This window comes from Gracilinanus agilis, chromosome 6 (assembly GCF_016433145.1).
Source record: "Gracilinanus agilis isolate LMUSP501 chromosome 6, AgileGrace, whole genome shotgun sequence".
NCBI classification, from domain to species: domain Eukaryota; kingdom Metazoa; phylum Chordata; class Mammalia; order Didelphimorphia; family Didelphidae; genus Gracilinanus; species Gracilinanus agilis.
Window position 1 is genome coordinate 129,421,627 of NC_058135.1, and position 21,901 is coordinate 129,443,527.

At 39.1% G+C, this 21,901-nt stretch overlaps 1 protein-coding gene across 1 annotated transcript in view; it reads left to right on the forward strand.

Moving 5' to 3' along the window:
• The window catches only part of FREM3 (FRAS1 related extracellular matrix 3), a 128,812-nt gene that overhangs the window by 37,081 nt on the left and 69,830 nt on the right, over nucleotides 1-21,901 (forward strand). The window lies entirely within an intron of this gene.

Genomic DNA, 21,901 nt, shown 5'->3' on the forward strand with positions numbered 1-21,901 from the left:
AAGGAAGGAAGGAAGGAAGGAAGGAAGGAAGGAAGGAAGGAAGGAAGGAAGGAAGGAAGGAAGGAAGGAAAGGAAAAGAAAGAAAGAGATTTCTCCTTCAAGGAGCTTACAGTCAGGTATATCCATTTCCAGGACTTGGACAGACTCCTGAGAGCCAATTGTTAAATTTTCAGTGTGAGCATTTACACCTACGAAACTGGTATATGTTAAAAATCAGGGCTGTTTTTATTGTTTTGTTGATTGTCTAGACTTAGAAAAGTGATAGAGAAAATGTTAATAATGCAGATTAAACTTAAATGTACTGAGGACATTTTTTTCAGAGAATCAGTTATTAACCATTGCCAGCACACCTCTGTTTATAATTCTATAACATAAATGAAAAACTAATGAAGAAACCTTGGGAAAATCCAGTGACAATAAATGAGAACATATGAATTGATTTCAAATTAGTTAAAGTGGTAGTGAGTGGACATTGATTGATAGACTCATAGGTTTGGAGTTAGAGGGGCCCTAAAAATCATATAATTCCCTAATTTTACAGATGAGGAATCATTACCCAGCATTCTCACAACATGAGCTGTTGTATATAATGTTATGATCCTAGATGTAGTACACATCTTGACCCCAGAGAAGAACTAAAGATATATAATCTTCTTCCTTCCTTTGGCTAGGTGGTGAACTATGGGTGTTATGTCTGGAAATGATTGTGATATAAAAGGCAAAGAGCATTAATAAAACTTTCACAAAACAAAAATAAAACAAAATGTATTGCACACTTTCCTGCCTCCTTACACAGAGTATACTGAACAAAATTTAATTCTTTCATAATCCCTCCACTTTGTCATTATGAGCATAAACTATCATAAGATTGCTGGGTTTTCAAAGTGCTTTGTAGCTATAAAATGCTATAAAAATGTCATCTATTGTTGATGTTGCGCTTGTAGGTTGTGAAATAGTGATGCCTTTAGGAGCTGCTAAACTATGGAAGGCTGTAGAATCTGTACCCCAAATGGTCTCAGTTTTTGATGAATTTTGTTCTTCCATTTTTTGTTGTTGGGTTACACACACACACACACACACACACACACACACACCACACACTTAACTCTGCATTTGAGTGATTGCACCCATCACCTCTCCAGGAAGCCTATTCCACTCCTGGACAGTTCTAATGGTTCAGAAGTTTTTACTCACCTCAGACCTAAATTTGTCTCTCTGGGACTTCACCTGTTACATATCAGCATATAGTACACCTATGAAATGCCATTCTTATATGTCAGGCTTTATTTGGAAGTGAGGCAAAGCAGGGAAAGTACTGATGAATATTTCCCGATGGACTTGTAGATGGCTCTATCCTCTGAGACCAAACAAAGCAAGTCACGTAACCTCCATGGGCTTATATACTCATATACTAAAGCCAGATGGTGTTCACAAACTAGAGGCCAGTGCTCTTGATTTTAGGACAGATAACTAATGACACCATTAGCAGACATCTAGAACAATGCAAAATGAAAATAAAGAACTGGATTTATCAAAAACTTGTAACACCAGAATAACTTTGTCTTTTTTTAACAAAATTACTAATTTATTTCTTAGATTAGATTAGATTTATTAGATTAGATGTAGTTATATTTTATCTTGGTTTTAGTAAAACATTTTATAAAGTATCTCATACTGATCTTGTGAAAAAGATAGAGATATGTGGATTAGAACACAATACAATTAAAGAGATTCAGAACTAGTTGAGAAGGTACTCCTGTCATAATGCTGGCTTCATAGAATGTCTTCAGTAGAATGCTCCAGGGATGTGTGCATGGCCCTGTGATAAATACTGAATTTTTTGTCAATGATCTTTTGCCCATAAGCATCAATATCAGCTCTTGGTACACAAGCATCCCACCTCCTCTTGTTGGCATACACTAAAAGGCAAATGTATGGGAGAAAGAACAGTAGGTTTTGAGTTACAAGACCTGGGTTCAATTCCAGCTCTTACCACCTATGTGACCATGGAAAAGTCACTTAACTTCTCTGAATGTCATTTTACTCATCAACGAGAGGCTTAATTTAGATCAATTGTGGGAGACATAAGGTATACCAACCTGAGCTGGATTAAAATTTAATTGAAAAATATTTAGCAAAATAAATAAAAATACAATGGAACATAGATAATGTTGGTATGTGGTTTTCTAGATCAATATGTCATCAACAGATATATATATATACATATATATACACACATATATATATTCATTTCTACTTGACTTTGATAAAAACTTCTTTGATGATCTTTTAAGCATTTTTCCAATTCCATGAGTGTGTTTCTTCTGAGTAACATTTTGAATCCAAATCTTCCATGATGTCTCTGTGGCATCCACCCACAGTGCACCTATCCATTGCCATTTAGGTCACCTACAATTATTATGTCTAAAATTATATAGATTTAAAATATGTTTTGCTTTTATATGCTTTGTTATATTTAATTACATATTACGTGTGTATATTACATATGTATATATCTATACACAGAGATATATGCATGGATATATACATACACATGGATATATGCATATGTAACACACACATTTATATTCTGCCTGAGAGCAAGATATTCAGTGTAGCCATTTCATTATCTCACATAAATTTGCTCTCTCTCAGGAAGGAATTCCTGGATGATGAAAAAGACTCACAGGAAAAAGGACAATACTATTTTTCCTTTCAATAACTCAGCCTGATAAGTGCTTGCCAAGGTTTTCTGGAATAACAATCCATCTAATCTTTGGCTTGCTCTTTTGGTAATAAGAGTAACTATAGGGATTATTATTAACTGGAGAAGTAGACTGTGACTCGTTTCAGTTTCCAAACTTTTTCTCCTGATTTTTATCACTTCCACATTCTAAGGTATAGCCAGCACCCAGCAGAAGGTCATTTATTAAGGCAGATGGAGGTTATCAGAGACTGCTTAATTCCACATACAGTTAGTCTAAGTAATGACGGTAGGTAATTTATGAAATCTTGGATGTGATCCATGAGGACTTTCTTTTAATCCCTTCACGAGGTCCCACTTTGAAACTTCCTTCTCATATAAGATTTCATGTGATTCTTCTCTAGCTGAAAAGGTCTACTCTCTATTTCTCTTAGAGTTTATCTACTATCTCCATCGAGAACACCATATGTTGAGAGAGGAAGGGACATGTGGCATTTATCTTTCTTCTGGAAGAGGAATGAATGAGCTGACTCTAGAGCATTGCTTTTCAAGTCCCAATATGACTATTGAAAACTCTTAAATAATATCAACATGAAATGGGTCTGTAGCTGCATCATATTTTAGGTCCATTAGAAAATTTGTAGAAACTCAACATTAGACAACATTACATGGACAAAGCTATGCCAACAATTCCCTGACTGTGGGCCTCAGCTTCTTTGAAATGAGAGGGTTAGACTACATAACCTTTGAAGACCTCTCTGGCTTTACATCTCTGGTCCTACAACAGACAGGAAAAATACACGCACCCATAATTTAGTGGAAAGAGCACTGGAGTGTGACAGAGGAGTTTTTTCCAAGTTCTGTCACTAATTAGAAGTAAAGTCAAAGTTCCTAATAAAGGTTCTATCAAAATGATCCAACTACCAATGAATATATATATATATATATATACGTATATATGGGGCAGCTAAGTGACCAAGTGGATAAAATAATCATTTTGGAATCAAGAAGACTCATCTTTCAGAATTCAAATCTGGCCTCAGGAACTTACTAGCTGCCTGACTCTGAGCAAGTCACTGAACCATGTTGGCCTCAGTTTCCTCATCTGTCAAAAATGAGCTGGAGAAGGGAAATGGCCAACCACTCCAGTATCTTTGCCAAGAAAACTCCAAATGGGATCACAAAGAGTCAGACATGACTGAAATAACTCAACAACAACTATAAACATATACACATATACACACATAAACATATGTATGCAAACACATTTTATATACATGCATTATATATTTTAATAATATGCATATGTATATATGTGTGTATATTTATACCTATATTCCATATTATACATGTATATCTATTTTGTTACATGTGTGTATATTTATACCTATATTCCATATTATACATGTATATCTATTTTGTTACATGTGTGTGTTTATACATATGTTATACATGTATCTCTATTTTGTTACATGCATGTGTATATCATTATGCCTGGGTTCTATATTACACATGTATATCTATGTTGTTAAATGCATGTGTCTGTGTATTTTACACCTGTATCATATATAAAACACAGGTGTTTATGTATTTATACCTCTATTCTATATTACACATGAATATCTATTTTGTTACATGCATGTGTCTGTGTATTTTACACCTGTATCATATATAAAACACATATGTGTTTATATATTTATACCTGTGTTCTATATTACACATGTATATTTATTTTGTTACATGCAGGTGTCTGTGTGTTTTATACCTATGCTATATATAAAGCACATGTGTGTTTACATATATTTACATCTATGTTCTATATTACACATGAATATCTATTTTGTTACATGTGTGTTTATAAAGTCATGTCTATATTCTGTTACACGTGTTGTATATCACATGCACATATATTTTATGTCAATGTGTATGTGTGACACACACATATAATTAAACCCATGAAGCCTTTGGGCCAAGAAAATGAAACAAAAAGCCTGAGTAATGAGAGTGGAGTCTTGAATGAAATTGTACCCTTGGGGAGGAAGGAAGCATGGCACATTTCAGTCAGTTAAGTAGGTTGTTGAAAGAATTCATAGCTTTTGTAGCCCAGAGCTTGGGTAACAGAAGAGACCTCCCCAGGGAGCAAAGAGGGGAAAGGGCTGATGTACAATTTGGCTCTCTGCCCTCCCTCTGCTGTGCCAGTTGTCCCATCTCAAATTACACTTCTTTCGGGGAATTTATAGGAATAATTGTTGGAAATAATTTGGAAAAGTCATTGGGAAATTATTAGAAAAAGCAGCAGCAACAGCATTTGGTGAAGTTTACAGGTGATTAAGAGTGTTGGTGCTAGATGACATTTTAGAGTACCATCTTTTATGGTGATGAAAAGGGCACATCTCTATGTTCCATGAGAACTCTGTAAAGTCCCGTCACCCAGAGATATGCTTCGTGCGGTTAATCAGCTCTTTATTTGAGAATGGTTGCCTAGCCGTGTGGTAGGGATCACCTTCTCCTCTGCCCACCCCCCTTCTATGTCATTAGCCCTGGTGGTGGTCACAGCCATTGCCTAGGAGCACATCCTTCTTCTTGGAACTGTTCCCTGAGCGCCACACCTGAGGTGAGCCCTCTCTACCACAAGGGCAGGAATTCTTAGTTATGACTCTGTGGTGCACAGAGATACAGCAAGTCTAAGGTGTATCTAGCCCTCTGCTCATCGGTTAGAAGAAAAGGGAGTAACTTGTGTGGGAAATGTCAACAGTATCTTTGAGGAATGTATATTGTCATTCACGGGGGAGAAGAAAAGCTCTGGGGGGAAAAAGTGGCAACATTTTCTGTAACAATTGATGCTGAATAAAGAGTTTCTGTCTATAGGTCTTGGGTGGTCACTGTAGGTTTGTAGACTTTATCTTGCAGTGCTTTGATAATTCATCTTAGGACTAGGCACTGAGGATACAGACAAAAAGCAAGTAGCCCCTGGCCTCAGGGAGTTTAATTTCTATGTGGGAGATGGAGTCTATGTGGGTCAACATCGGGGCAAGTCAGTAAATAAAATGGCTTTCTAAGGGCCAAGTAATTGGCAGGAGTAGGCTTGTGGAGGAAGCGAAGATCTGAAAACATCAAGAAAGACTTCTTGTAGGAAGGGGCACTCAAGCTGAGTCTTGAAGAGAGCTAGAGACTCCCAGAGACAGAGATTTGAAGTAAGAGTGTTCTTGGCAGAGGGGACAACCAAGGTAGTAGGAAATGGGATTTTGTAAACAGGAACCAAGGAGACCAATTTGGGCATAAGAAGGTAATAAGTCAGTAGAGGGGCAGAACACAAAGGGATGTAAGTGCTGGATAGAGAAGGTTGTTTTTGATCCCAGAGGCCATGGGCAGCCCCATTGATGATTCTTGAGCAAGAAAATGAACTGGGCAGACTGATGCTTTGGGATACTTAGTTTGGCAGTTGGGCAGAGGGTTTATTGGAGAGAAGAGATGCAGGAAGATCTTTTGGGAAGCTGTTGCAACAGTTAGGATGAGAAATAAAGAGGACTTATACTAGAGAACTGACTGTCAGTGGAGAGAAGAATTGTTTTGTTGTTGAGTCATTTCCAACCCTCCATGGCCCCATTCTAGTGCTGTCTTGGCAAAGATACCAGCGTGGTTTTCCATTTCCTTCTCTAGCTCATTTTACAGAGGAGGAAACTAAGGCAGAGTTAAGTGACTAGCCCAGGGACACACAGCTAATAAGTGTCTGCGGCTTGATTTGAATCCATAAAGATGAGTCTTCCTGACTCCAGGAAGTGCAGTGTTCTATCCACTGCACCACCCAGATGTCCCTGGAGGGATAGAAATTAATGCAAAAGATTCTGTCAAGTCCTTATAAACAGAATTTGGAAAAAGTTTGAATGGGAGTTGTAGGAGGCATAGGGAGAGTGAAGACTTAGAAATGAATCTTTATTTGTGAATGTATGGTGGCACCCTGAAGAGAAACAGAGAAGTTGGTAAAGGGATGGGTTAGAGGAGAAAGAAGAGTTCCGTTTTGTATGTGTTGAGTCTTAACTGACACAATTTTCTACAAATGATCACATTAATCAGAGCCAAAGACTATTTTCTAAAATAACCTGAGTGGGGAGGAAAGGAGAAAGGAATAAATATTTATTAAATACTTAACATGTTCCATGCACTAGACTCAGCCCTTTATAAATATTACCTCTTTTGATCCTCCCTGTACCCGGGGGAGATAGGTTTTTTAATTATTATTATCCCCATTTTATTATTATTATTATTATTATTATTATTATTACAATTATTATCCCCATTTTACAGACAAGAAAATTGAGGCAGGCAGAGATTAAGTGATTTATCCAGAGTCACAAGCTAGTGTCTGAAGCTGGATTTGAACGCAAGTCTTCCTTACACCAGATCCAGTGTCCTGTGCTTACTACATGACTTTCAAAGTGGTTTCCCAGTTATGAGCAAACTCCCTTTGTCACCTCTCCCCAGCTCTCTACCTGCTCCTGGGTACCAAAGTTCTCACACCATAGAACAGCTATGGAGACTGCACCACCTAGCGGCCACTGGAGTACCTAAGTGTTATAAGATCTGACTTGGAAGTGCCCAGCTTACAACTGCATTATTCTAGGTGGGAACTACTGAAAACTACTTGGCCAAGGAAGTGTAAAGTAATGAAAGTTGGATTTTTTTGCCTATGCCCTTTGGTTCCAGGAAGTCCTACTCTGATCTCCTGTCAGGTTGTGGTTCAGTCATTTTCACTCATCTGACTCTTCCTGTTCCCATTTGCTGGATTTCTGGGCAGAAATACTGGAGTGGTTTACCATTTCCTTCTCTAGCTCATTTGACAGATGAAGAAACTGAGGCAAACAGTGTTAAGGGACTTACCAAGGGTCACACAACTAGTAAGTGTCAAAGCCCAAATTTGAACTCAGTCTTAAGTCTTCCTGACTCCAGGCTGGCACTCTATCTATTGTACCACTTAGCTACTCCTGTCATGGAAGTAACCAACCAATCAATCAATTAAATAATCAGCATTTGTTGGTCACTTACTATGTTCCAGGCATTGCACTAACACCCTGGGGAGCAGGAGCTTATGACTTCTCAAACAGACACACCTGAGAAAATCAAGAAAGCCTCAGAAAGAAAAAGTGTTCTCAAAGTTGCAGCCATCCAGTTATCCTTGCCCTGCCCTTCAGTGTCTCTATGCCTAAGACTACTGGCAGTTTATTGCACAGTCCAAATCAGAAGACTTTCCACGGGGACACATACAGATCTACATGGCATCAATCTGGCAAACAGGGGGATCAGATACCCCAAAGCCACTCTGATCTATCCCAAAATGAGTCCTCACATACCTCTCATGCTCTCTCATAATTACTAATTAATATACTGTGGGTTTGAAGCTTTCCACAACACCATGGACCAAATGTGCCTCCCCCCTACCCACTTTCCTGATTGTGGTGACATTGAAGCCAGTATAAGTTCTGATAGATCCTGACAAGATGGAAAAGCATTGTGAATGGACGGGTAAGAGATTTTGCGTGTCTGTCATTCACAGACCAGTCTAGCTAAGTTTAGAGGCTCATTAACAATGAGGATGGGGGGCATATGGGTAGCTCAGTGGATTGAGAGCCAGGCCTAGAGATGGGAGGTCCTGGGTTCAAATCTGGCCTCAGGCACTTCCCAGCTGTGTGACCCTGGGCAAGTCACTTGACCCCCATTGCCTACCCTTACCGCTCTTCGGGCTTTAAAAAAAACAACAACAACAACAACAACAATGAGGATGGCCACCCGGTAATTAAGATTTTTGCTTGGAATTTTTTTTAATCAAGAAGCAGGGCAATCTACTGGATAGAAATCTGGCTTCAGAGTTAGGAAAGCCATTCAAGTCTTGCTCCAGACACATACTTACTATATGATCCCCAGGTACCAAGCAGGTACTTATCTGAATAAATAGGGGACTGGGGGTGTTCCATTCCTCACTAGGAGCTCCCTGAACTAAGGAAATCATAAGTCCAATCAAAATAAAACAAAATTCCCCCCAACATACAGAAATATTTTGTTTTATTTTGAATCACAGAAGCTCACAAAGGCCATCTGTTAAGGTATATATTTCAACAAAGTTTTGGTCTGCATTTATTGATGAGAAGAGTAACCATCCTGATGCGATGATGCTTGTTTGAAGTATGGAAGCATTTGTTTCATAAGCAGATTTATGGTTCATATCTATGGCCATGATATTTGGTCAATCACACAAAAAAAGAGGTGGCTCACATTCATTCACATACACTGTCTCAGTTGATACAACTGCCATAGAGAAAGTATTATTACCCCTCGTTGGATAGATGAAGACATGGCAGCAGAGAGTGGCTAGTTGATTTGGCCACAGTCACACAAGAAGAATCCAGAACCAGAACTCAGATCTTAGAACCCCTTAGCATTTGGGGGTATATTTTCCACAATACAGCACTGCTTCTCATCTAAGTTATGAATTCATTTAACCAAAAAATTTAAATGAAAATTCAATGTCAGTTGATGACTAAAGACAGTGATATCACCCAAAGAGAAGTGATCTTGCTCACATAATTCCAAAAGGAGGCGGGAGTGGAAAGAACAAAATATATACAGGAGGGGTGTTTTTTAAGTATATAGGTCTTAAAAAGTAAGAGTCTTTGGTAATAAACATTTTATAGATCAGTAAAAATTTGTCATAGGTGAGGTAAGCATCATCCAAATAACGTGTATGTTTTATAGAATTTTAATCCATAGTATCAATCACAACTTGACTTAACACAAAGGTTATAACCATTCATTTCTATGGATTTCTCTTCACAATTCAAACATCTGAATGACTTTTTCCCTTCATTTTTGCCATTGTGTGAGATAGAATTAAACGTGCTGGTCTCAGAATGAGCATTCAGCTTACACCCCACCTTATTCTCAAGGCAAAAACATCCTGTTAAAACCCCCAATTGAGAAAGGGATGTGGAAGGCTAGTTTATTACCTTTTGTTGACTGAAGATTCCAGGACAAGCTTGGGAAAGAGACTGATAAAAGACAGAAGACCCTTATTCAAGGCAATAAACAACTCAATTGATCCCCTTGCCTCAACTGAACCAGTTAGACGCACACATGTTTTAGATTGTAAGTCAAGGTTCAGTTTGAGGGGGAGACCTGCTGGGGGGAGAAGAGGGGTCTTGTGTTAGGGAACTATATGTTGCCTGTTTGCTGCCTAGTTAATCAGCACTTCTTAGCCCATCATTAAAGTGTCGCCCTTTTTAAAGGAATAAACAACTGCCTTTTTCATTCCTGCCTTCTGATTCCAGGTTTTGATTATTTTAAGTTAGTAGGGTACTTGTGCTTATTTTTATCCCATACAGTTTGAGTGGGGCATTTGTGTTCATCAATTTTATCTCACACACCATTAATACTGTATAAACACAGACTTTATTAGGAAGTTCGCAATCATGTGTGTGATAACATTTAAAAGGGAGTCATTAGAGTGGAGACAAGATGTTGTTGAGGATGCTATAAAGAAAATTCACAGGCAGGGCTAGGTGAACCTACGTGGCCACTTAGGTCTTCTCCAACACTGATCTTCCATGATTCTGTGACTTTCAAAGCAGTTTCTTAATTGTGTACAAACTCCCTTTGTCACTTCTCCCCACTGGACCCCTACCTGCCAATGTGCTCCAGCTAGCCCATTCTTATATGGCCATGTTCACATCTCTTGTAACTCCCAATGGGAAGAACAGAATTTAAGTAGGGTCAGAGGATCAGAGATTTAGTGCTGGAAAAGAACCTAGAGATCACCTAGTCTAAGCCCCTCTTCTTATAGTAATAGAAACTAAAGCTCAGGGAAAGTCAGTATCTTGCCCTAGATCACACCAGGTAATAAATGGAAGAGTAAGAATCTGAACCCAGGTGTTCCAGTTCCAAATCCTGTGACCAAGCAGAATTAGCAATGTGAATAGTATGTGCTTCATAGATCACTTCATCTACTGCTGTGTCCTAGGTAGATGAAAATTCTGTTGTACTTGGATAACTCCATGCTTTGTAGTAAAGTCATGCTTTTGATTGTGTGGCAAATCTAGGGAACATGTTCTCTTTTAGAGAGGTGAAGGGAATCAGCGTGGGCAGAGCAAAAACCTCAAGGTTGAAATATAAACTTAAATTCATAGCAGAGAAAACTGGAGATACACAGGGTAGGAGAAATAAGGGAAATGTATAAGAACATGAAACATGGCAACCTGTGTGTGGCTTTAGGCTTGAAAGAGTCGTGTTGCAAAATAAAATTAGCCTCCTGAGTCAGATAGGATAAAGAGTCCTCCAGAAACCACTCTCCAGAGCTTTGACCTAAAAAACCAAGAGCCAGAAGCTTTTAGGTGCTTATATTAAGAGAGTCAAATAAAATTGAATGTCTGTGAAATATCAAAATAACCCAAAAGGTGCTGAGATCAGGAGGATATGTCTTCTGATAAGGTATTTTTATAACACATTCTCTGCATCTGTGTGTCCCTTTCCCTCTCTTCCTCCTTATATCCCTCCTTCCCTCACTCCCTCTTTTCCTTTCTCCTTCTCTCTATCCCACTCTGCTTTTCCTTCCTCCTATCCCCTTTCCTCTCTCCCTTCTTCTTTTCTCTGCATCTCTTCTTTCCTCTTTCCTCTTCCTTTTTCCCTTCTCCCTTCTTCTCTCCCTTCTTTTCTTCCTCTCTTTTTTCTCCCCTATTTTCTCCCTCTCTCTCCTCTGTCCTCCATCATCTCCTATTCTACCTATACTAATGCACCAAAACATATAAATACTAATAGGGGGCAATGCATAAACAATTAAACATCTATCAATAAGTAGCCAGTGAGTACTTTGTGTTGGCATTTCAGTTGGCTTCATGATTGATAGTCACTATCTTCAGTAAGGACAAGGTCCTCTGACCAAGAATAAAGGTAGCTCACTTCTGTTGCACTGTTAAGCCCAAATAAGTGAGGAATACATATAATTGTGTTAAGAGTGTCTTTTTGCTTTCTTTGTAGAAGAATATTAGAGAACACAAAGAGGCCAGTTTCAGAATTCTCATTTTAATTTTCTCCTGTGCCAAAGTCACACACTACGGGGATGAATAGATCATGAATCAGAGCTCAGTGTGTAGGATTTGTATTTGATCTTCTGGACACCTCTGAGAAGGCAAGAAAAATAAAACCCATTACAAACATGTATAGTTGTTGGAAGCCAATAAGAGAACAGATAAAAATCTGAGACCCCTCTTTTGACACCTTTTATGATCCATACCTTTTCTTATTGGAAAAACATTATAGACTTATTGAAAAGCTTTGAGTCCTTAATCAGACCAGCAGTTACTGAGTTAACAATTTCTCTCCTTGATAATTAAGAAGCCTGAACCCTAAAAAATATTACTTAGATAAGCTGGAGCCAGACTTTATCTGATCAGGTGCAGTTCTGTAAATCAAGGCAAAACGCAATTAGTAAACATCTCTATGAAATATATTTCTGCTCCCAGAATTAACCCCTACTAATTGGTGGTTGGAATTTGACCCTTTCCCTTGTACCCATCTCTCTACTTTTTAGACTTTAATGGGTTGTGTATAATTTGTAACCCCTTCACAGCTGTGACTCTTTCTTTTTGTTCTTTGTTTGAAACCAGTATAAAATAAACTCCGAATCCCATAGCGTTAGATCAACATGGGCTAAACACTAGTCTGGTTGTTCTCATTTTCTTTTTCCTGTCTTAACAATCCGATGCCACAAAACGCCACTCAGGACCCCTACCATATATAGAGCTGGCTCTCTATATATAGTTGTTTAAAGCAAATTTCTTCATCGTCTATTGAAAGGAAAGAAGGAAGGAAGGAAGGAAGGAAGGAAGGAAGGAAGGAAGGAAGGAAGGAAGGAAGGAAGGAAGGAAGGAAGGAAGGAAGGAAGATCCTTATCCCCTACACACACACACATCCTCTATCAAACCTTCACCTCTGCCAAGATCTGAAATTCTCCCTTCAAAATCCTTCCTCTTAGTGTAACTCAGAAGAGAAATATCCTAGGTTGAAAGGAGCCTTAACTCTAGCCCTCTCCTATTCGAATGGATTGATTGATTGATACAATAAGTAGAGAATGAAGGGATTATTTCATTTGTTTCTCTTTGTATCTCAAATGCTTGAAAAGTTGCTTGGCACAGTGAAAATTTAATAAATCATTGTTGATCGTCACTGTGAGGAAATGTCTCAAGGTTTGGGGAAAATTCCAAGGAATTACAGAATTCCCACATTTCAGAAAGGAGCCTTCCATTGCAATTCATACCCAAACAAGAATACTGTCTACAATATATCCAACAAGTTGTCAGTAGCCTTTGTTTCCAATTAAAGGGGGCCCCTTACTTCCCAAGGCAGTCCCTACCACTTTGGAAAGCTCTTAATTGCTAAGGAATTATTTGTAACATACAGTCTAAATTTGCCTCTTTGCAACTTCTAACAGGGGCACTAGTTCTACCCTCCAGGGCTAAAGAAAACCATTCTAATCCATTTTCCTGCTGACAGTTCTTCAAATAGACAGCTATCAGCCCCACCTCCCTTCCTCTTTGTCTTCTCCAGGCTAACCAACTTAGTATTACTTTCCTGGGCTCCACAAGTAATCAGAGGCTCTGTGCTTCCCATATATCCATAATAAAGGCAGCAGCAATTTGGAACAAAGAATTGAAGTGAGTTGAGGTGGAAAGTGATGCCTTTTGGGACTTCACTTGGATTTTTTTCTGGGAAGTGTTGTTAAATGTTTAACAAAAGGCTCTAGGACAGTGATGGAAAAGGTTTTAGAACCTTTTAGACACCTCAGGCCATGCCCTGCCCCCCCACTGGATGTCATGCCCCACCTCCCCCAGACTGAGTGCTCCCCCCACTACCACCATCACTGCCACCTTATCCCAGATAGGAGACAGAGAAAGGGCCCCGGTGCTTTGCTCAGGAGAGGGAGTAAGTGCTTCCACTGGGTTGTTGGGCAGAGGGGCAGGGAGGTGCAGTGGAGAGGGGGAGGGAGCAGCTCTGCCTTTTTAGTAACTAATTCTGGGGGGGGCGACAGCACATTTGCCCACAGAGAGGTCTCTGCATCCTATCTTTGGTACGTGTGCTATAGGTTTGCCATCACAGCTCTAGGGGTCGCATTATAGGCAATATATCTATTCTTATTTTTAAAAATGATGAAGGCTGATATTATGAGGAAACTAATATTTTATTTAGGTCCATGTTGATAGAATAAAATCAGACCACACACCTGGCTATTTCAAAATCCCGCCTCCGTCATTACATTTCGTACCTCCCTTAATCCTCTCTACATTTCCCAGGGAGCGTGCTCAGGTAGCAAAGAGGAAGTCAAAACCAACTTCCCAATGTTTAAAGCTGGGCTTTACCTTGAAGTAGTCATCCAAAACAGGAAACCCGTTGGACCATAGAAAATGTAGTTTTCCAAGTGTCCACAGGAAGTTTGTCATTAAAGCTCAAATGAGTCTCAAATAACTCTAAATAGAGCACCAGAAATTCTAAATAACACACTATATTAATATTATTTTCTCCATCATTTTCTTACACAAAACAATAAAGCAAGCCACAATATGTATAGATAGCTAAATGACTCAATGAACAATGAGTGGAACCTATAATCAGGCAGAGTTCACATCTGATCTCAGATACTTCCTAGTTGTAGGATCCTGAACAAGTCACTTAACCCTGTTTGCCTCAGTTTCTTCATCTGGAAAATTAGCTCAAGAAGGAAATGGCAAACCACTCCAGTATCTCTGCCAAGAAAACCCCAAATGGGGTCACAAAGAATTGGACACAAGTGAACAACCATGATATATGTACAGGTATCCCTTCCACATCACAACTTTCTCCATCGTGCTCTGGATATATCACAGGTCAGCATAAGAAATTCAATGGGAATTTTGGGGGAGTTTTGTGAAAGCCACCAACATATGAAGTGCCAGCAGATGACACAAAAAAGTTTAGAAACTGAGAAATGCATAAAATATACATACAGTATTATATGATATCAATATATTTTATCTATTAATATACATATACACAATTTCTTCTTTAAAGTTAAAATGAAAGTTAAAGTTAAAGTTTGTGAAAAGAATGCAAAAGCCAACAGATGACACTAAAGACTAGAAATGTAGAAACTTCTTTAAAACTTTAGTAACTCATAAATGCATATAAGTATCCTATTAAAAACTCAGCTTTCTTCTCTGGTACAAATGGAGAGCCAAAAAATTTTACACTGTTTTTTCCCAAACTGGGAATGGAAGATCCTTAACTCCTGTGATGTGGATACCTGTTGTTTTTGGATTTCTAAGTGTAAATACTCACATTGAAATTTTAATAATCAGGGTTAGAGCTAGTTCCAGCATACCTATGGTTTTTGTTCCTTGCTTTTTCTCCTTCTAATTTATTTGTGTGGGAGTCCCAAAAAACCCTCTAGATTGAGAAAGCCAAGGGCCTTTAAGCCAAGCAGCTAGTAATAGGTAGTTGAAAAGGAAAGCTACCATTTGGGGGGAGAAGGAAAGTTTACAATGGCTATTAAGCAAAAGTAAAAAGTACTTTCTAACTCTAAATCAGAGAGTTCCTGGTAATAGGAAGTAAAGGTTAAAAATAAGTGATCCCTGAAAGAATTCCTTATTTTCCAGGCCATTCTGTGCTTCAAAGGTCTTTAACCACTAGAGACAAGGCTCTCCTTTTAGAGGGAAGACCTAAGTGGCAAGGCCAAAACTCTGAAAAAGTGACAGACTCTCCTGTGGGGAAAAAAGGAGCTGTCTGATACTGTGTGTAAGAGCGCTTTACCTTTCTAAAAAGAACATATACTGAGCTTCTAGACTCTAATAAAATAAAAAATAAAAAAAATAGAAAAATCTTCTTCTTTTTTCCATACAGGGAAAAAGGTAACAAGAAGGTCTTCAGCTGAAGCCAGAAACTAACCAAAAAGAAAGCTTCACAATATTATTCCCAGTGGAGTCATGCCTCGAAGTAACTGGAACTAAAAAGGACCAACAGAAATCAATGCCTGCACTCATGCACCATGGAAGCAATGGGAAGAAGGACCAGTGGAAGTAGCACAATGAAATTGCCTAACTTCTTTGGCCTACCACTCCATTTCCAGAAAAAATATTACTTAGCCCCTTGGAAATTAATTTTTTTTTAATTTTAATAGCAATTAATAGGAAAGATAAATGCATCTGTGGCCATCACTGCCTCCCTCGATCGCTGCAGCACCCACCAGGGGGCGGTGGCGCCCACTTTGGGTATCACTGGTATAAGCCATGGTTTGTGGTAGATACAGACCCCCAAATGGCCTTGAAACAGAAGCAGTCTTGTCTAGAGACCCAAAGGACAAAAGGAAGAGAGGCACAAAGCTCCCATGGCATGAGTTTCACATCATGATAACCCTCCTCTCTCAGTGATCAAAGTCTTTCCAAGAATGTGGCTCCCAGATATGAATGATACTCTAGCCGAGGTCTGGCCAGGATAGATTGTCTCTTCATTGGATTATTGTCTCTTCATTCTAAGAAACTCTGCCCTTTTCTCTGCATTTCATCTACTAATGGTCTGGGATGTTAGTGGATAAACAGTCTCCCAGCTGACCACTTGTTGAGACTCTTATGACAGAGATCCTTGCTCCTTTCCAGACTGGACTGATTGGCATCCCTTCTTATTCTCCAATTCAGAGATTCTATAAGATGTGAGAGGAAAGAGCTCTCAATGATTTTTTTTTAAGCAAGGGAGCATTATGTGTTGCTTTCTGGTCAATGAGTCTCTGCCTCTGGGAAGCCCCTGGGATGAAGAACAGGGAAGAAGATGGCAGTGCCTGAAAGGTCAAATCTCGGATGCAACCCCCTCCATTGCAAGGAGGACCTCAGGGGAGGTGACACTCTCCTCCTTCCCTTCCTGCCCCAGATAGAAAACATGCACTGCCCAGTGATCCAGAAAGTTCCTGTTCTCCGTGGCCTCTCGCACTTGGGACTGATACCGGATGTTATTCTTGAGCCTTTCCCAAGGAGTGAGGATGGTGGACAGCAAATTCAATCAAAGTGAGGACCAGCTGAGCATGGAAAAGAAGAGGGCGTCTGCCCAACGGAGACTCGGGTTTGCTGAGAAAGGAGCCCTCCTCCCACTTTCTCTCTCCCCTAGGCTGTGTTTTCTCCCATGGCTGAGACAGTCAGTCTTGTCCCTGCCTTCTGAACGGAGGTGGTGACTCACCTCTCTCTGGCTCTAGCCAGAATCTGAGGTTGCTCAAATGTTACAGCCAGAAGGGACAGCAGAGATCATTTAGCCCAGCTCCTTCGTTTTGCAGCTGAGGGAAATGAAGTCCAGGCCAAGGAGGGATTGCAGGTCACATGGTGAGTTGATAGCTCAATTGGGACTTGAACCTGGATCTCACGACTCCAAGGCTGTAGATCTTCCACTACACCAACATGGTCCCTGCTGTGTTGGCTAGTCCACACTGCTTTTCGCAGATTCTAAATGAACCTGAGGAATGCTAAAAGACCATAGACTTAGAGACAGAAGGAGCCTGAGAAGCCATCTAATCCAACCTTCCTCCCATTTTACAGATGAGAAAAGTAAAGTCCAGAATTGTTAAGTGGCTTATCCAATAATTCATAACTAGTAAATGACAGAAATAAGATTTAAACCCAAGTCCCCTGACTCCAGTATCAGAGTTCTGGAGGAAAGTAGGCCATGAAAGAAGTAAATGAAGGTGCAGGGAATATGGGATGCCATAGATAAAGATGGAGATAACTGAAATTTGGGAACATTTAAATGAGACCATATGGTGGAATAGAATGAGCCAGGATTTAGTCCAAGGCACTAAATGCAAAGCCCNAGGAAGGAAAAGGAAGGAAGGAAAGAAGGAAGGAAGAGAGAAAGAGAGAGAGAAAACCAACAAAGAAACAGGCAACATAAGACCTGTGACTTAATCAGGATGAGAGCTCCATTCATTCATAATCCATCTATAAGTTAAGTCTTAAAGAGTCTTAGTCTCAGGATCTGCTGAGACAGGGGAACTCTAAGTGAGCTCACTGTCCTAAGGCATATGTTTAGGGTCAGAAGCAATGAAATGTCTGAGCTGTGGTCTTCTTGACTGACTCCAACATTCTGTTTATCATACCTCTCTTCAGAGTGAAGAATATTGGTTTTAATAAGGTGAGCATTTGTGGCATTGAACAGATCCAGGTCATTGAAAGTACTAAACTGTTTCTCATCTGCAATCCATTCTGGTCTCTCCTCCTGTCTTATTCTGGGGCTACTGCATCTGCAGGATCTGTCCAAGATATATGCACTAATGGACTAACTCAGTGGGCTGCCTATCCAGCTGCATGTCATAATCTGAACAATACATCCTCTTCATATTCCTGACTTTTCATGTGTGGATTGCCACGCTGACTTTTTTAAATGGCCCTGGGTTTTTACTGAGGAGATCCTATAATGTTTTGAGGTATTGGTTGAATCAACAATGTACAGTTAGTCAGGCAACAAGCATTCATTAAGTTCTGACTAAGTGCCAAACACTGTTAAATTCTAGGGACTCAAAGAAAAGCAAAAACATTATCCCTCCCTCAATGAGCTTACACTCTAATGAGATACCCTGTAAATAGTTACAAGATCTAGACAGAGCAGATTGGATACTAAATCTCAGAAGAGATGAGAAGGACCAGAAAAGGCATCTTGCAAGAAGGTGAGATTTTAGATAAATCTTGAAGGAAACTATGAAAGCTAAAGACTAAAGGGAAGAGTCAGAGTATTCCAGGCATTGAGGATGGTCAATCCAAATGCATGAAGTCAGGAGCTGAAGGCCAGTGAAGTTGCATCATTGAGTGCATAAAGAAGAGTCATGGGATGATTCTGGAGGGTTAGGAAGGAGCCAAGTTGTAAACAGCCAAAGAGACGACTTTATATTCAATACTATAGAAAATAGGAAGTCCCCTGGAGTTTACTGGTGGGTGAGGAAGGGGCACAGGAGAGTGACATGACCTTATACTTTAGGAAAATCCTTTGGGAAGCTGAACAGAGAATGGATTGGAATGAGGAGAGATTTGAGGAAACTAGCAAGAAGCCCCTAAAACCATCTCCCAAGACAAGTGTGTGGGCTACACATCCCCTAACACAGTGGCTCAAACTCAAGTTAAAAATGGATCCCTGTGCACATATTAACTTAGAAAACCACAGATTAATACTATCTGTGTTTTATTATATTTTTCATTGACTTTGTCAAACATTTCCCAATTACATTTCAATTTGGTTCAGCTGCACTTGGGAGGTTTACTGGCCTATACATTTGATACTTCTTCCCTAATACAAATACAGCCTTCAATGTATTTCAGGTAAAGGAGTATAAGAATGTCATCAGTGAGATGTCTGACAAGAAAAGTAAGAAAGGCACTCACATAGTGAGAATGAGTGTCCTGGGGGGCTTTCTTTCATTAGCTAGTCTCTAATTTTAACAGCTGTCAAATACCATTATTTACTTACCTATAGAAGTAAGGCTAAGAAACGTATTGAGCCAGAGTTGTTGTTATCATTATTGTTACTGCTAATTCTCCTTAATATATACTCAACCTACAAGTGCAGCCCCTATTTGAAGAGATCTTTTCTTAAGTAAAAGAAACTTGACATTAAGTATCATTTACCATATCACATTTTGCTTGCCTATTAAGAATTCATAGTTTTCCTTCCATCGTAGCTTCTTGTCACCTCATATATTTGCCTGTGAAAAGTATGACAATTTTTTAAAATTTTTCCTTCTAAACTTAACTAAAGGTTTTTTGCTACCCTCTCCCCAAGGTTAACAGCAGCTTCTGGCCAGGTTATTCTCAGGACATTTGTTATTATCCAAGATGAGCAAACTGCCCATCCTGAGAGAACCATCACCTTTCAATGTCCACCAACTGATAGTTTGTCATCCATATTTCTAGTGTGGGAACCAATCCATCATAGGTGGATTTCCCAATAGAAAATGGGCAATGACATCTGTGTCTACTGAAGGTCAGTCAGTCATAAGTTTGGAAAAGACTTTCCACAATTTAGGTTTGTGTGTTCAGGACAATTAACACACAGAAAAAAAGCTGTCCATGAGCTCAAGGACAGATCATCACTTAACTGTTTAGTGCTTGCAAGTCTTCAAGAGCAAAATATTTAAGAGGGCTCTTGGTAACATTAAAAGTACAGATTTTTTCACCATATAAACAGATGTGACCTAGTCTCAAATCACATTGCTGCTGACAACTTATCACACAGTTGCTGATACTTGTATCAGTGTGGAGAAGAAAGTTGGCAAAGGACCATAGAACAAACTGTGGGCCAAGCTTATTGTCCCCTTCATCACCAAGTCCCCAAATCATTCATTGGTAGCATTTGCACTTCCTGTACTCACTACCCATTTAAGATATCCATGGCCAGCTTGTAATTCATCTCTGTAATAATTCAGATCCTTCCATAAATCTCGCTGACACATATGTTAATTGGGCACTGGGTCTTTGGGGTTTTTTCACCTTTTAGGGACATAGGGGTAATATTTCCCACATAACTATCATTTAGAGATTATCTGGGAAATGTTGAGAAATAGATAAGGTTACCTCTCTCACTTATGAAATCAGCCCCACAGACCCAGGATAGGGAGAGAAATTTTAATAGCTTGTATGCTAGATTGGAATCTATGCAATGAAAAGAGATCTTCAGCAAGGTCACCCAGTACATTGGGCAGACACTCCTTCAGCATCTTTAGAGGAGAATATAGACAAGAATCAAAAAGAATGGAATGAATGAGAGTGGATGGTTTGTATTTCTACACCATTGGAAGGAATTCCTACACCGATGATATCACAGAATCATTGAAATATCAGTGTAACATCTAGGTTTCTGATATTTCAATGATTCTGTGATATCATCAATATTGGAATAGCAATGTAAAATCTGGAATTAGAGCAGCTAGGTCATAAGTAGAGAGTGTCAAACCTAGAGGCAGAGAAGACTTAAGTTCACACTGTGTGATCCTGGGCAAGTCACTCAACCCTGTTTGCCTCAGTTTCCTCATCTGTAAAATGAGCTAGAAAAGAAAATAGAAAACCAGTCCAATATCTTTGCTAAAAAAGTCCAAATGGGGTCACCAAGCCTGGGATACAACTGAAATGATTGAACAACAACATCTAGGTTTCCCTTAAACCTGAGCCACACTTTCTATTGACACCTTTTGTTGTTACATCATATTTGTTTATAAATAGATCCTCTCCCAACTTCCTTATCCATTGAATCTTCCCCTATAATAAAAAAATTTAAAATAGAGGGGGAAAAGCATATTAGCAAAAGAAAACCATTGCATTGTAAGACTAGGTTTCCTATACACATAGACTTCCCCTTATTTGATGAATAGAGATCTGCATTTTTATAACTCTCCTGGGTCATAGTCAGTAATCATATTTGCATAGCTTTTAGTTTTGTTTAATTGGGTTTTTTTCAGATTTACATCATTGTAGTCATTGCATATGCTTTTCCAGTTTTGACTACTTCACTTTGCATCAATTCAAGTGTCTTTGAATTCTTCATCGATGTCATTTCTTATAGTGCAATATTATTCCATTAGAATCATGCACCTCACTGTGTTTGCCATTCCTCAGTTGATATTAAAAACAATTTTCCATTGGCTTCTCTACTAATGATTTTAATAGGAAAGTGTTGATCAACATAGATTTTTATTATCTTTGCTACTCCCTTTTTATTGTGGATGATCAAGTAATCAAGGACCTGAAAAAAACTTTTTAGTAATTCTCTAATGTTCTGAAAGAACCTGGGATAACAGATATGCACAATAAAGGAAAAAACACAGGTTTTGGGTAACCTTGTCTCCTTAGCTGATTTTTTGTTCTGAATCAAATTCATTTGCTTGCTAACCTAGAAAATAGCTTAAGATGATTGACTCGTAAGTCAGTTAGTTGTCTGGTACAAAGGACTATCATTTCCAGTCAGACATATAGATTGAAAAGAAAAGGCTTAAACGTAGTCTTAGATCATCATACCTGGCTCTTTTTAAGAGGACTATGGTAGCTATAACCAAAGAGCTTGTAGTCTGATTTCTAGCCACCATATGAAAACAACAAACTTTAATGCGGGCACTCATGGGCTATAGTTTTGGGAGAATATATCCCCTTGAGCCAGGAGTAGCTA